Consider the following 14,380-nt stretch of genomic DNA (forward strand, 5'->3'; position numbering starts at 1 on the left):
AACCCACTGGAGGTGGAACATTCATTCACTCCATGTGTACTGAATACCGACTATGTACAAAGATTATGTCAAGAGACTGGTAAGCAGAACCCAGGACTTATGACACTGCCATTTTCCCCACAGACTTCCCAGCAACAAACCACCTGCTTACTCTTTTTGGCATTGCTTTAGATTCTTTTGGTCATGCTTTTTCTAACAATCGAAATGACTCCTGTATTTCTAGGTTGACTACTTTGTCATGATATACCAGTTTGTTGGGTTTCTTCTCATGGACATCAGCTGTAGTCCATTGAAAAATGTTCAAAGCAAATAATGCTACCATATTTCTAAAAAATAACATTTTTAATCAGTGTAACATGCTCCGCCAGTCACCTTTCTCTGAATCCTTCTAGGATGGTTACGGTTCCCTCTCTGCTTGAGCTCAGGTTTTTTTTTTTTCTGGAATGGTCTATAAGTAAGCATCTCACCAATCAAGAGAATAAGCAAACCTCTAAGGAGCTCTCAGTATAGTCAACTCTATGGAGAGCCCTCAGAGTAGGAAACCTGATACCATCTTATTCCATTTCAACAGCAGAACAGAATAATTGACAGCAGTGCTTCACAGGGAATTTGTAAGGAATAAATGATGTAATGTGTATTGAGAGTATTTGAAAAATTATGCAAAAAAGAAATATTTAATGAAGGCTTGCGATGTCTGGGCACACTCCCATCTTAGCGCATGCTTGTGAAGTGAGTGCACAGTGGAAACTCACACCCAGATTTGCACGGGGAGGGGGAGGCCCTGCTGTCTCGGGCCACAGTCTCCCCAGGCTTTCGCACAGCACCTGCTCCCCTTGTGCTGCTGCATTCAGGCTGACTTTCTGTCTTTGAAATGCCAGTTATAACACACAGACGAAGAACGTAGGGTGTCATGAAATGAGCCCTTTGCCCTTCTCTGATGATTTAATTATCATTGTTCCATCCAATAGGGATGCTTCAAAAGGGCGACCTTTTCTGACTGCCACCCACAGAGAGTAAAGGTTTCAGTGCATAAAAAAAACTTTTTTTTGATTGAAACTAATGAATAGGTTAGATTTCTTTTAGTCACTGCAGAAGAGTATTGACAGAAACATGAGATAGTCTTGTACAACACTTAAACAGTTTGTGACTTTTACCTTTGTGAGCTCTTGTAATTAAAATGATTTCCTTAAAAGCCATGTCAAATTATGGCACTGTGGCCTTGACTGATTTTTTGCCTAATTCTTCTCTTCCCAGTCTTGTGAGGAACAGCCAAGAAAGGCATCAGTGTTATGTTTACACGGGCAGAGGAAAAATATAAATGTCCTATGGGAAGTGCATGTTTCTCTACATGATATAAAAGAGTGTAGGGTTGGGAAAAGTGCTTAGAAACAAACACAGCAAATCAAATGTAATGAGTATGTGAATGATCAGGCAGCTTAACAGGAATCAGTAATCTAGTGGATTCCAGGCATTAACCCTACCCCCTATTACAAGGGAACATAAGATCTAATTGCCTGTGTGGTTGCTCTTGGCTTTCATTTCACCACTGGGAGAAAGTCAGATGTGCATCTTATCAAGGTGAAGGGAAAAGTGGCAGGGTAGGTGGTCGCAACCCCTGTACACCAGGAGGATCAGGGAACAAAAGTGAGGCATAGACTTCAGCATTTTTACTGTCAATTTGCTTAGAAGGACCATGAGACAAGTACCTGTAAAGACTTAAAAAGAGAGAACTTAGTAATTGTACTTCTTTTTGGTAAATGTCCATCATATATAAAAAATTTTCTGTGCATTATGGTGGTATCTTAATATTTTCTTCAGTAGTGGGCCAAATGTATGCAAAGTAGGCTCTCAGTATAAATCACTGTTACACTGAGACTAAAGTAAATTACAAATAGTCCTCAGAAGTTGTTTTGATTTATTATTTTTCTACTACACAGTACTTTCAAAAGCTTTTTTCGAGCATAAATTTATTTCGGTTTCTACTGAGTCTATTTGGTTATAATATTATTGACCCATGATATTGTAGCTGCCAGTCACTGAACAATAGGTTGAAAATTGATGAGAGTGGAGTAAGTGTTTTGTCAACTAAACCTTCTAATCAGAAAAAGGTACTTCAGTCATGCGTGAATACACTGAACCACGTTGTGAATTGAGATTTGTCTTTCTCCTTTACAGGTAGGAAAATTATCCAACGCTAGGGCAATCACACTGAATTGCCAAAGACATAGACAGAGAAAAATTCCTGTCCCTTAACAAAGGAATAGTGAGATCATATCTAGATGATTTTCACCCACTCAAATAACCCACAGCAGGCTGGGCTGGTAGGAGACTCCAGCACAATGCATGTTAGCCTTGTGTCAAATAACTGGGACAGTAACCTTTGCCTCATCTGGAAGTCTGTCTTTGCTGGAGCGGATGTCTGGAAAACCAAGAATTCTTCAACTAACTGAAGCACAGAATCCTTGGACATGGGTTGGTGGGGGTGGCAGTCGCTCTGATTCAGATCATGTAACGTGCTAGAGAAGTAAAATATATTTATGTTTGAATAATTTGCATATTATCTGTTTGGCCATCAGCAATTCAAAGTAAAAATATTTTATGAATAATATCTAGCACAAAAAGTGTAAAATGCTAAGTGCTGATACTGTTCATTTGTCAAAAAACGTATTCACATTATATCTAAAACCACTAACTCTAAACATAAGGTATAAATCTCACACTGTAATTTGTGAAAATACATGAAATATTTAACTTTTCTTGGCAAAGAACCCCAAGATCTACTGGGAAGTTATAACTGTATTTATTTTATTTTCATGGTTGTCATCACACTTTGAGCAGCTGTGACAATTTTCTGTTGGAACAACTCCATCCCAAAATTATTACTGTAAATTGAAGTCCTATTTTTCTGCCCCAAGTGTGTTCTTAATATTAACGGTTGGTAATTAGTCTGTCCTTAGGAGAGACACTGAGCAGTTTTGAAGAGCATCCTGTTCATTTAATCAGATCAGTAAAACGGCAGACAATAAAATGCAATGTTTTTTACATTGAGATGCTTGCCACTAACTGCTGAATCTTCTTAATATGATTGATGATTGATTTTTATTTTTCTATAATTCCTTCTCAAAAAGAGGTGTTTGGAGAAACTAGAAGATATATATCATGGATGCAAAAGTACAGAGTAAGTTATTAAAAACTGTTCTGTTTTTTTAAAATATTCAAGTGTATAGAAAAGGGTTTTTGGGAAACTATTAGGTAAAATAGTCATTTTTATTGTAACATTTATCTTCCACCCTCCCATATGGATATATAAAGAGCATATTGAGCTTCTTCTTACCGAAATAAATAATAGCTTTAAGTGTTTAGATGTGTTGATTTAAACAGCATAAACCATGTTTTGAGTAGATTTGCACTTTTAAACATCATCATTTTCTTTTGCTTAGATAAGTAAGATTATTTTTTTCAATATTTTCCCTTGCAAAAGCCAGGTATGAAAGCACAGGTTGCTCATCCCAGCACTCAGGAAGACTGAGGCAGGAGGACTACCAAGTAGAGCCCTGCTGGGAAACATGGTGACTTACTAAGACTCTGCTGCAAAAATAAACAAACATAGTACACAAAAGGGCTGAGGATGTACTTCAGTTCGAAGGTCCTAGGCTCAATTCCTAGTAAAGAAAAAAAATTCCTTAGAATGATTTTCCTCCTTGCAACTATAAGACTTAGGAAATAGATCTGCATTTGAAAATATTCATTACCTTATTTTATGTCATTGAAGCAGGTTGTTTTCATAATTGATTGCATTTTTGCTTTTGAGCACCCTTTCTAAACCAAGCTGCTTATAACAAAGTAAACAAATACACCATAAATCTTTTTTTAAATTCCAAAGTAATCTGTTCCAGAGGATAATGCAGGTTATGACAGGTTAATGGGTTGAGTAACACAGAACAGTGAGCAAGGTATAATAAGGATGCTTAAACTCACATTAGACTAAGAAAATGGGTTTCACTGATGAATAAAATTTTAAATACATTTTCCTAAAAATAAAAGTAAAAGTTGAATAAATGATTTTTCCTATTTTCATCAGGCAAAATGTAAATTAGCTTTTAGTATAATTTTACATTTTATACTAGCAGGTCTTGTTTGCCTGCAGGCGCCTTATTATTTTTTGCAACTTTGTCGTCTGTCCTCCCCCCCCGCTTTTTTTTTCTCTTTTGTCTTTCTCTTTCTTTCCTTCCTTCCTTCTGTAAATATTTTAAATATTCACCATTCACGACATTTATAAAATTTTATCAAAATGGATCTTTTGAGCCATTGACACTCTTTGATTTATAATTACAGTTTATAAATATTTTATAGACTTAGAAAATTGTCTCATTAAAACAGGTCCAAATAATTAAAATGCATACCATGCTGGAACTTTAATAGGTCACTCAAATGTGGGTGCCTGTGCTCACTAGATTGAGAATACTTTTTATTTAGAATAACAGGACTACTAGTAATAGAGTCTTCTATAAGTCTTATTAGAGAAATTTAAAGGACTTTGCTAAACCCGCCTAGTCAACTTAAAATTGAGGAAATCAACAAAGACTTATCTCATATATATATATATTATATATTATATATAATATAATATATAATATAATATATAATATATATAAATATATCAAACAAATAGTTTTTATTGTAGGCAAATAGAGCATACAGGAAATGCAGTCAATGTAGATTATACACACATGGTCCCATTCATGCCTAACTGTTTTAATAGTAATTTATTTGGGTAGAAGTTAATATTTGTGGGATATGAGCCAGCAAGAGAGTGTTTATGACAATATACTTGGTTACTAAATAGGCTGAGCACATCCTAGCTTCCAGTGATACAGCTGTGAGCAGCAGTGGCTTTGCTAGTTAATCAGATGTTTTGCCCCCAGGGACTGACCATGTGGATCGAAGCTGACAGAGGCTTCTGCTTCACCTCAAATGTAATGACACAAGTGTGTCACTTATTAGGGACTCCAGCAAAAATACACATGGCAGTCACCCTCAAGCAACTAGTGCTCTTAACCAAGTACCATCCAAGTTTGTCGTACAATTGTAAGTCATCCCTTAATTAAATAATTCTTCAAGAGAAAATGCAAATGCTTTGCATATTTAGTAGCATGTATTTTTCTTTTGTATATCCTTCAGTCTGAACTATTAGCATTTTAATATCTAGGATCACAGACAACACCATTTAAGAAATTGAGCTTAATTTTTTAATATTTCTCAGAAGTAAAAAATAAAAAGTTCACTTGTAAGCACATTTGTATTTGACACTGTGTTATCCATCCCAGCCACAGTGCTATGAGGTGAAAAATAATTGGGATTTAAACCTGTTTCAGATTATTTGAACTATTTTGAATTTCAGTTTACTTTTGATTTAATTTTGCTAAATATGTGTCCTTTAATTAATCCGAGGCATGCTTTCAATGGCTACATTTGTGATATTTTAGTATCAAGCAAGATTGTGTTCCTGGTGTGGTGTGGCTGATGATGTGATTTTCTGCAGGAAATTTCAAGGTGGTGGGAGGGAAACAAACCACAATAGTTGCATATTGAGGATTGGGACTGAGGTCAGATTTCCCTGGTCTTTGAGTAGGGCCCATCAGCTGCCAGAGTGTTGACTTTCTGTGGAGAGGGGAGATGGATCTTGGGCCCACACACATCTGCAGGAAGCAAGGAACAATTTAGGGACATGCAACACTTAGCTGTCTCAGTGTCAGGAAGGCCTTGCTGATAAACAATCATCCACAAACAAGAGCGTCCTGGCTAAGGCTTTGTTATTCATCTGCAAGTCAGAGCAATTCTTTAACCATGCTCTTGAAAATCAACAAGATTCCATGTTCATTTGGAAAAATGAATATTAATTTTCTTTATTACTGAGGAGCAGGAGTTAACAAACTCAAAGCTTCAAATTTTAAAAGAAGCCTAAAATGATACCCAGAATAGTTCAAAGGAAATGATTTCAAGTTCTTAGGATCTTATTGATGAAATAATGCACCTTAAAAATAGCCACATGATAGTACAGAGTAGAGTCATGGAAGAGATTCTCTCTCTTTTCCATCAGTTAGATTGATTGCTGTTAGTGACCTGTTGGTCTCCCCTGGGTCTGCATTATTCACAGAGTAATCTTTATGCAGACATAACTAGGTCACCTTAATTACCTGTGGAAATAAAGTATTCTTGTGAAAGTTTCGCAGAGATAATTACTCCAAAATGCCAAAATAGTGTATGCAAATCTTGGAAGTATGTGCTAGAAATTATTGTATAACTAAGATCAATCAAATCCAGTGGTTAACTTTTCCTACCTTCCAACATTTCCCAATACCACCCTTGTTTGCCATAATAGAAATACAATACTTTTCAAGTAGTGCATTGAGCATATACCTTAGCACACTGTTGCAAGGACTTTCTTTTTCCCTTTTCTTTAAATTCTTTTGCAATTTTTAAGAAATCAGCAGAGTATTGTAAAGGAACAAAGACAGCTAATGGCATGTTTTGCTTTGTTTTATTTTGGTTTATCTAAAATGATAGCTTGGTCCTCTTCCTAATCAGCATGTTTTCCCTGTGAAGATGTTTCTATATCTGTCATTTTGTCATAGACATAAAGAGAGGAAGATTAGAAAATGCACAGTCTTTTTAAATTGTGAGGAAATGCAAAGAAGATGGGTTTTGCACTTTCATATGAATAGTTAGAAAATATTTTAACCCTCTGTTCACCTATGTATTTAAATGACAAACTATCCCCTTGGCAGTTAAAGATCCTTATAATAATAAGAGAAGAAATGTGCCAAAGAACAAAGTAAAACTAAAGTTGAAGTAACACTAGCCAGTTTAAATTCTAAACATTCCTTGAAAGTTTTAATGGATTAATCTGTAGAACTGATATCTAATATTGGAGGTCATTATTTTTAATACAAGTAATGAAATAAGAACTTTTCCATTATTCTACAAATGTCAGTAACTGAGCATTTTAAAGTCAATCGACTTTATATAACAGAAATGGTTTTTCTATTTGAATTAAACATATTCTGAATTTTAAGAAGTTAATGCTGTAAAGTGGATAACATAAAAATTTTACAAAGAACCATGAAAGTAAAGGGTTTTGAAAGGATTTAATTTTATATAGAAAGTGAATTAATTTATAAGAAGTCCAACTAGCAAGTATTTAAAGGCCTTACCTACTATAGGTAGTCTCAGTTAATGTGTATTACATGCATTTAGAATTTTAGCTTTCTGACATGAGACAAGAAAACACAAAACATTTCAATTGTTTTCTTAATATACACAAAGGTTTTGTGCTCACTACTGACCTCTAGCAGTTTCTCTGTTCCTTTCTTTTCTGAGTCTAGACTGAATGTGATCTGCCACAGTTCTAGGAAAGTATACTGTGGTTCCTCAACACAGGAGGAATTGTTTCCAGGATCACTACTCCCATGGTGCTCAAGGCCTTTACATAAAATGCCAAGGTATTGGATATAGCCTTTCCTCCCTCCCCTGTGTTTAAATCATCTTTAGATTATATTTTATACCTAATATATCATAAATGCTATGTATGTATTTTTGAACTGCAATGTTTAAGGAGCAGAGACAAAATAAAAGCCTGTATATGTTCACTGCAGATGCAAATATTTTTTGAATATTTCCATCTCCAATTTATTAAATCCATGGATGCAAACCTCCCAGAAAGGGAGGCTGTCTGTATTGGATGAGAATGAACCAAAGACAGACAAGAAATGTGTCTACATTTTTTCCAGTTGGAGCTGGGATTTGGCCCCGAGTCTCCTGGGTTGTAAGCATTGTGAAGTTACTCTCTGTTACGGTTTATATCTAGGTGTCCCTGCAAGGCCTCGCATGCTCATAGGGCAGGCTTTTGGGAGGTGATCAGATCATGGAGTCGTGATACTCATCAGTGGATTACCCCACTGATGAATTTACAGATGAATGTGATGTTGGCAGGTGAAGCCTGGTTGAGGAGGTGGGCCACTGGTGGCACAGCCTGGAAGGGTACATCTCTCTTCCTCCCTTCTTGATCCCTCTCTCTACTTCCTGCTGCCATGCCATAAGCTCTTTCTCCTCTGTCATGTCCCTCTGCCCTGAAGCCCTACTTGGAGCTAGCTGACTATAGACTGAACCTCCATGAACCGTGAGCAAAAATAAACCTACCTCTTTTAAGTTATGGGTGTCAGGTATTGCATCCCAGGGACCAGAAAGTAATAAAGACACCCTCCAGGCAATGTCCTCTTAGCAAGGTCATGGGGATGGTGGCCTTCAGGCTACTCACTAGCAACTTCTAGGCCTCTGAGTACTTGGGAAATCTAGTAGAAGTGATTTTGGCCAAAGATTGTGAAAGGTGAGAACTTTTGTATTATTCTATGTATGATTTTTTTTTTCTTCTAGTTCCTGCCTCCATGTTAGATTCTACTAAAATCTTAACAGAGGTCCGACCGAAATGAGAAGTCACCAAATTTCGGTTTCCCAAAGAACTTTAATTTAGAGCATGTTTAGCTCCAAAGCTAAGAGTCTGTCCTGTGTATCACCTGGTGCTGTAGAATGGCTAGCTGAAATGTGCTGCTGCACTTCAATCCAATTAAAGAAAACCATTTTAGTGACATGACATAGTTGTAGGATGTTATTTGATTCATTTCATAGTAGAAAAATTTTTTCATTAATTTCTTTCATTATAATACTGCTTTATGTTTCTGCAGTGCTTTTATCCATATTATCTTCGGTGAACAGCTCAGCAGTATTATGAGGGAGGAATTATTGTTCCCAGTTTAGAGACGTGGGCTTTAAAGATGAGCGTGTTGACATGATTTGTTCAAAGTCATAAAACTAGTAAGCAGAATGCTCTTCACTGAATCCAGCGCTTTTTCTCTTCCTCTATCATAGCTGTTGCTTCCCACTTGCAAGTGGTGGAATGTGTCCAGTGTTTTTACATCCCTGGCTATGTGTGAAAAATCTCAAATGGTAATCCAAGATGTATTCAGTCATAATCTAAAGTATTGGGATTTGGGCATCTGTATTTCCTAAAAAGAACATTGTTTAATATTGAAAATTCAAACTATATGAGATCTGATAAAAAGCCACAGTATTTAAATTTAAAATACTAGAATAAAAACATTTTATTAATCTGCCTTGATATTTTAAATTAATTCATAAGGTTTATGGCAAAGTATATAGAATGAAAACATTATGTTGTGTCCTCATCCACCTTATTTAACAGATCTGGCACCATATGATTTCTGGTTCTTCCCCAAAGTCAAAATGACCATGAAAGGGAAAGGTTTTGAATCAGGTCAGGACAACAGGATAGCCACAACTGCACAACTATAGACATTCAGGAAAGAGGACTTCCAGAATTGCTTCAAAAAGTAGCAAGAATGATCAGAAAAGTGTGTGTCAAGTGAGAGGTAGTATATTGAGAAGGATTAATGGCACTGCTTTTTAAAAATATTTAATTTTTAAAAATGTAAATATTCACTCTATTGTTTGATCATGCCTCATTTTCCACTTTCCACTTTCCACTTCTCATTTTTATTGCAGAAACATAAAACATAAAATGTACTATGTAAATCATTTTATGTATACAGCCAATGACATCAAGTTTATTGAAATTCTTGTGCAAAAGATCTCTAGAACATTTTCATTCTGTTGACCAACAACTCTATACCCATTAAACATAAATCTTTCTTTTTTCCATTATTTTATTTTGAAATAATTTCAAATCCACAGGAAATTATGCACCACTAGCAACTTTATTGCCTTGAAGTATCTGAGAGTAAATTGCACTGTGTTTCCTACAAAAGAGGACCTTCCTGCATATCCACAGCACAGCCACGTAAGACAGGGGATTAACAGTGAGGCATGAACACATCCACGTCCACATCCACCGATCCTCTTCAAGTTCCTCCAATTCTTCTGATAAGAGTGGTAAGATCCAACTGAAGATCACACTTTGCCTGCAGGGCTTAAGTTGCTTTCATTTCTTTCTTTGGAATTCTTCATTATTTCTTTCCCTTTCACGCTTGACCTTACTCTCACAAAGACTATTGGCCAATTATTTTTCAGATTTTTCCTCAAATTTATCTTAAAAAACTCCCCCCAATTTAATTTTAGGTTAACCTCTGGCTGAAAACCATGCAAGTGGCGCTGTGTTCTTAATGAATCCTGTCGAATGATACATTATTTTGATGTCTCCCATTACTGGTGACATTAACTTTGATCACAAAATTAAGTTCACATTACTTAGCTTTCTCCTCTGTGAAGGTTCACTTTATGTTTTTGCTTTGTAATTCATTAATATTTCCTGGGGAAGTACTCTGAGTCCATGCACATGTCTCATTTCTCTTCAATCTTTTCCATGACTTTCAGCATCCCCTGATATCTGTGGATGAGAAAATTATGACCGCAGGAGGTGGCCAATGGTGACCTCGTGACTCTAAACATCTCTCTCTGTGGATGCATCGACATTCCACCATGTAGGAAAGTATTCTCTTCCTTCTACTTATTTATTTCTTTGCTTAATTTTATCTGTGGATCCACATTCCTGCTGCATTCAATATATTATAATCAGTTAAAATCATTATTTTTTCTTTTGTATTTAATTTGTACCAGATTTAACCATAAAAGGATTCATTTAGCCTGGCTTCTGAGTCCTTTTAAGATATTAGTTTTTTCATCCTTCCTTATTTTTTGCACAAAAATAGGCTCCAGTTTTTGTCCAACATTTAGTCATTTCCTGCCCTCATCTTATACCCAGCAATTTCCCTCTGAAGCCCCTTACTCCTCATGAAGAATACATCTTGGACCAAGTGTGGGCTCCAGGCACACTCATGTTTTGGGGAGGAGATAAGCCACCTCTCCAGGCCATCTCAGTGCACACCTAACTTTTGTATCTACCTCTTAATTTGTATATTGAAAATCACATCTTGATACCATATTTCTAATTAAAATCAACTTCTGTAAATTTTCTTCCTCCTATAGATGCGCTCTTCCCTTCCCGAAGAGTGATAAGCCCCTGACAAATCCTCTCTGTGTGTCACCTTGTTGTCACCAGTGCCACCTGCCCTGTCCTTGCTTAGATGCTTTTGTCACTCCCAGCTAATGTCTATCTTCTCTGGTTTCTCCTAAGGGCTTTTGGGCTCAGGGTTTCCAAAGGAAGGAAAGGAAGGCATAAAGAGGAAGAGGAAAAAGGAAGGAAAATGAGAAGGCAGGAAAGAAACTTGCCGTATGCATCCAACAGCAGGATTCACTTTTGATTGCACAACACGTCGAACACAATGACTTCTCACAATTTCTTGACCAATGAACACCATGGAAACACTGAAAGAAGGGAGGAATTGACAAATAACTTCATTCTGAGAAACACTCACTAACACTAATATTGTCTTCAATCTCCTAGTGAATACTAAGGATTTAAAATTTGCAAAATTGGGGCAAGGATGATGAAAGAAGGAGCAGAAAATAACTGATGGTGACTATGAATTTGCCTAAATGTCATAGCCCGTTTTAGGAGAAAACACATTCCACCTTTACTTTCCTTTTTTTCCTTCACCACTTGGCTGAGCCGAATAATTGTTACCTTTGTTCTCAAAATGCAATTTTGGAGTTATATAGAGCAGAGGCTTGAATTTTATTCTCCAGTGTTTGTTTAACCTCCTTGATATTTTAATATTGATTTATTCATCTGTAAACTGATATGATATTTTTTCTTTTTTTGTCCATATTAGTGAGAAGTGCTTTGAGTGTTTCAAAATGCTTCCCACATAAAAAAATGTTTCTCTTTAGAGATAAATGATCTATATATCAAACATTTAATGTTTTCCATTATTATTTATTTAGACCGTTCAGCCATTCTTTAAGTGTACACATTGGATTTAGTGGTCAATTTTGAGCACTTTGGCCAAAAACATTCCTAGTCAGTTGAACTTTTATTCTGAAGACTTCTAACTTGACCCATTCCTGTGAGTAGAACCATTCCCGTGAGTTGACTTGCCAACAAATATTTTTTTCAAAATTAAGTTTTGTATCCTACTTCTGATTATTTCCTAAGTTGGAAGTTGAACATAGCATGGTCAGAGTTTGGAAAATATTTGAGGAAAGGCAGAAAGAGAATAAAAACTCAGATCTTTCAAAGTGTAGAATAGGGGAGAGACATAGGAAGTTGTCATGATGTTAAGTGAAGAAGTTAGGTTGCCTTTTGGAACAGGATTGTGTAGGCAATGAGCAAGGAGAAAGAGGAGCCTTTTTGGACTTCAGATACTTTTCTTTTTCTTATTCTGAGTGCTGAATAGAAGGGTGTGTTCAGTTTATAAAAATTCAACAATTCCACCTGTGTGCCTGAGTATTTTATTCTTCAGTACTAAGTTTTAGTATTGAAAAAATCTCCACATCCATGTTCCATAACACAGGGGCTGCCTTCACTTGGCTATGCTCACCTGTTTATCAAAATTCTATTTCTACTAAGGTGTAACGAGTAGAGTTAGCACCTATGTCTCCAAGAAGAAAGGCTTGCTGAATATCTGATACAATTTGTAAGTCATAATTAGAGCTATTTTCTTGATGCTGAGGACTTAGTAAAATCTGCGGTGGACTCGGCAAGATCTCTTGTTATTTTCACATTAGCATGGTTCTGAACCTGCTCACCAACAGAGAATTCCCATGTTGGAAACACGCTGTTAGCAGAGGTGGCCCACTTCGGAGTGAAAGGACCGCGATATGGCAGAGACAGTCAGAAAGCCATCCCTGTGCATATTAATGATCAATTTGCTGACAGCTGGCTCCATACTTTCAGGACTTTATAGTTTGGGACTGTAAAGTTCAGGACTTGACCTATGGATTTTATAGTTTGTGGAGATAAATTGTGCCACATCACACTGTTATCTGGCCACACTAGACCACGAGAGTGAGTTTTGTATAATGATGTTCAAATTCAGCTTGTACTTAGAACACATATATTCTGCATATGTATTTATTTTTAAGTGAAGTATGTTCTTTTCTTTGATCTGATTCATATTTCTTTTGTTGGCAGTGGTGGTGTTCATTTCGTTTCTCCTTTTTGGTAGGATTTCTTTTTCTGGAACCAGGAGTAATATCCGTATGGACTTTATCATCTTTCATATTAGTTCTCAATATAAAATGACATTCTTAACAGCTACAATGATTTCATCCAGTCTTCTCTGGAAAAATTTGTGACTGAACTGGTGAATATGTTATGCCCTAAGGTAATGCTAAATACGGTTAATGTTGAACTTTCTCTCATTTCTCTTTCTCTCCCGTGCACATATGTAAAATAAAACTGCACATAAAAACTGGGCAGCAGAATAGCTGTTCATAAAAATAATCAAGGTAGGCATCTGGTTAAGACATGTGCTCAATTGTTTTGTTCAGCTTATTTCAAGCTCAGCATTTCTAACGTTCTGTAAGTCATTCTCTGGTTTTTATAAAACAAATCTGTATAAAGTCTGTATTGTTTCTCTAGTGAAAAATAACTCATTAAAGTAACTTCTAATGGGGGTTATTTTCTATTTAATCAGTTTAGCAAGTCGGTCTCCTGTACAGTCCCAACTAAGGTAAAAATGTATGATGATTCCCCTATGAACTCTGGTTTCCTTAGATCTGATGGATTCTATAACTAGTATAATTAGTAGATTTTTAAGTGAATAACTTACATTTCATTTTTGAAAGAGTAGCTATGGCCTTAAGGCTTGTTATGAGGGTGAATTTTAACCATTATCCTTATGTGGTAGCACATTCCTCAACCACTGTGGCTATCTTCAAAAGTAGTATCGTTAGGTCAGTGAATGAATAAAAGTTCAATAAATATCTTTCACACTTGGGTGTCATAACTTATGAACCAAATCCTAGTGTTGGAGCTTTCTAGTAATTTTAATTCTTTTTTAAAAATTAATTTTATTGGTACATTTTAGGTATACAATATAATGATATTCATCATTGGAAATTTGCACCTTTACATAATCTCGCTTGGTTCTTATTTTTTCTCCATTCCTCTGCCTTCCCTTCAACCTCAAGTAGTAGAATTTACTTCTAAATTTAAATAAATCCTTAGCATTTGAAAGGATGGTTGTTGTTTTAAATGTATCTTTGCATAAGGTGGTCGGGAAGTACGACAAATGGCTCATGCTTTCAAACATGTCCAATACAGGGGGTAGAAAAGAAGGACAGAGAAAATTTTGTCAGTTATAAAAAAATCTAAAAGATAGCACTAAATGCATTATTTAGACCTTGGATTTAATTCCAGAAACACTCCCAACAACAATGACGCCATTAAAACTATTTTAATATACCTTGGGGAGTATATGGTATTAAGAAATGACTTCATTTT

At 35.9% G+C, this 14,380-nt stretch overlaps 1 long non-coding RNA gene across 1 annotated transcript; it reads left to right on the plus strand.

Annotated features, from left to right (window-relative positions):
* The first annotated feature begins 2,949 nt into the window (after positions 1 to 2,949).
* Positions 2,950 to 13,551, plus strand: LOC147820994 (uncharacterized). Its single transcript, XR_015447854.1, has 4 exons — positions 2,950 to 3,178; positions 9,769 to 9,966; positions 10,408 to 10,514; positions 11,168 to 13,551. It is a non-coding gene; the product is annotated as an uncharacterized LOC147820994 (long non-coding RNA).
* Positions 13,552 to 14,380: the final 829 nt, after the last annotated feature.

The sequence above is a fragment of the Heterocephalus glaber genome, unplaced genomic scaffold (genome assembly GCF_053883595.1).
Source record: "Heterocephalus glaber isolate CG9 unplaced genomic scaffold, H.glaber_assembly_v1.0 deba00001778, whole genome shotgun sequence".
Taxonomy (NCBI): Eukaryota; Metazoa; Chordata; class Mammalia; order Rodentia; family Bathyergidae; genus Heterocephalus; species Heterocephalus glaber.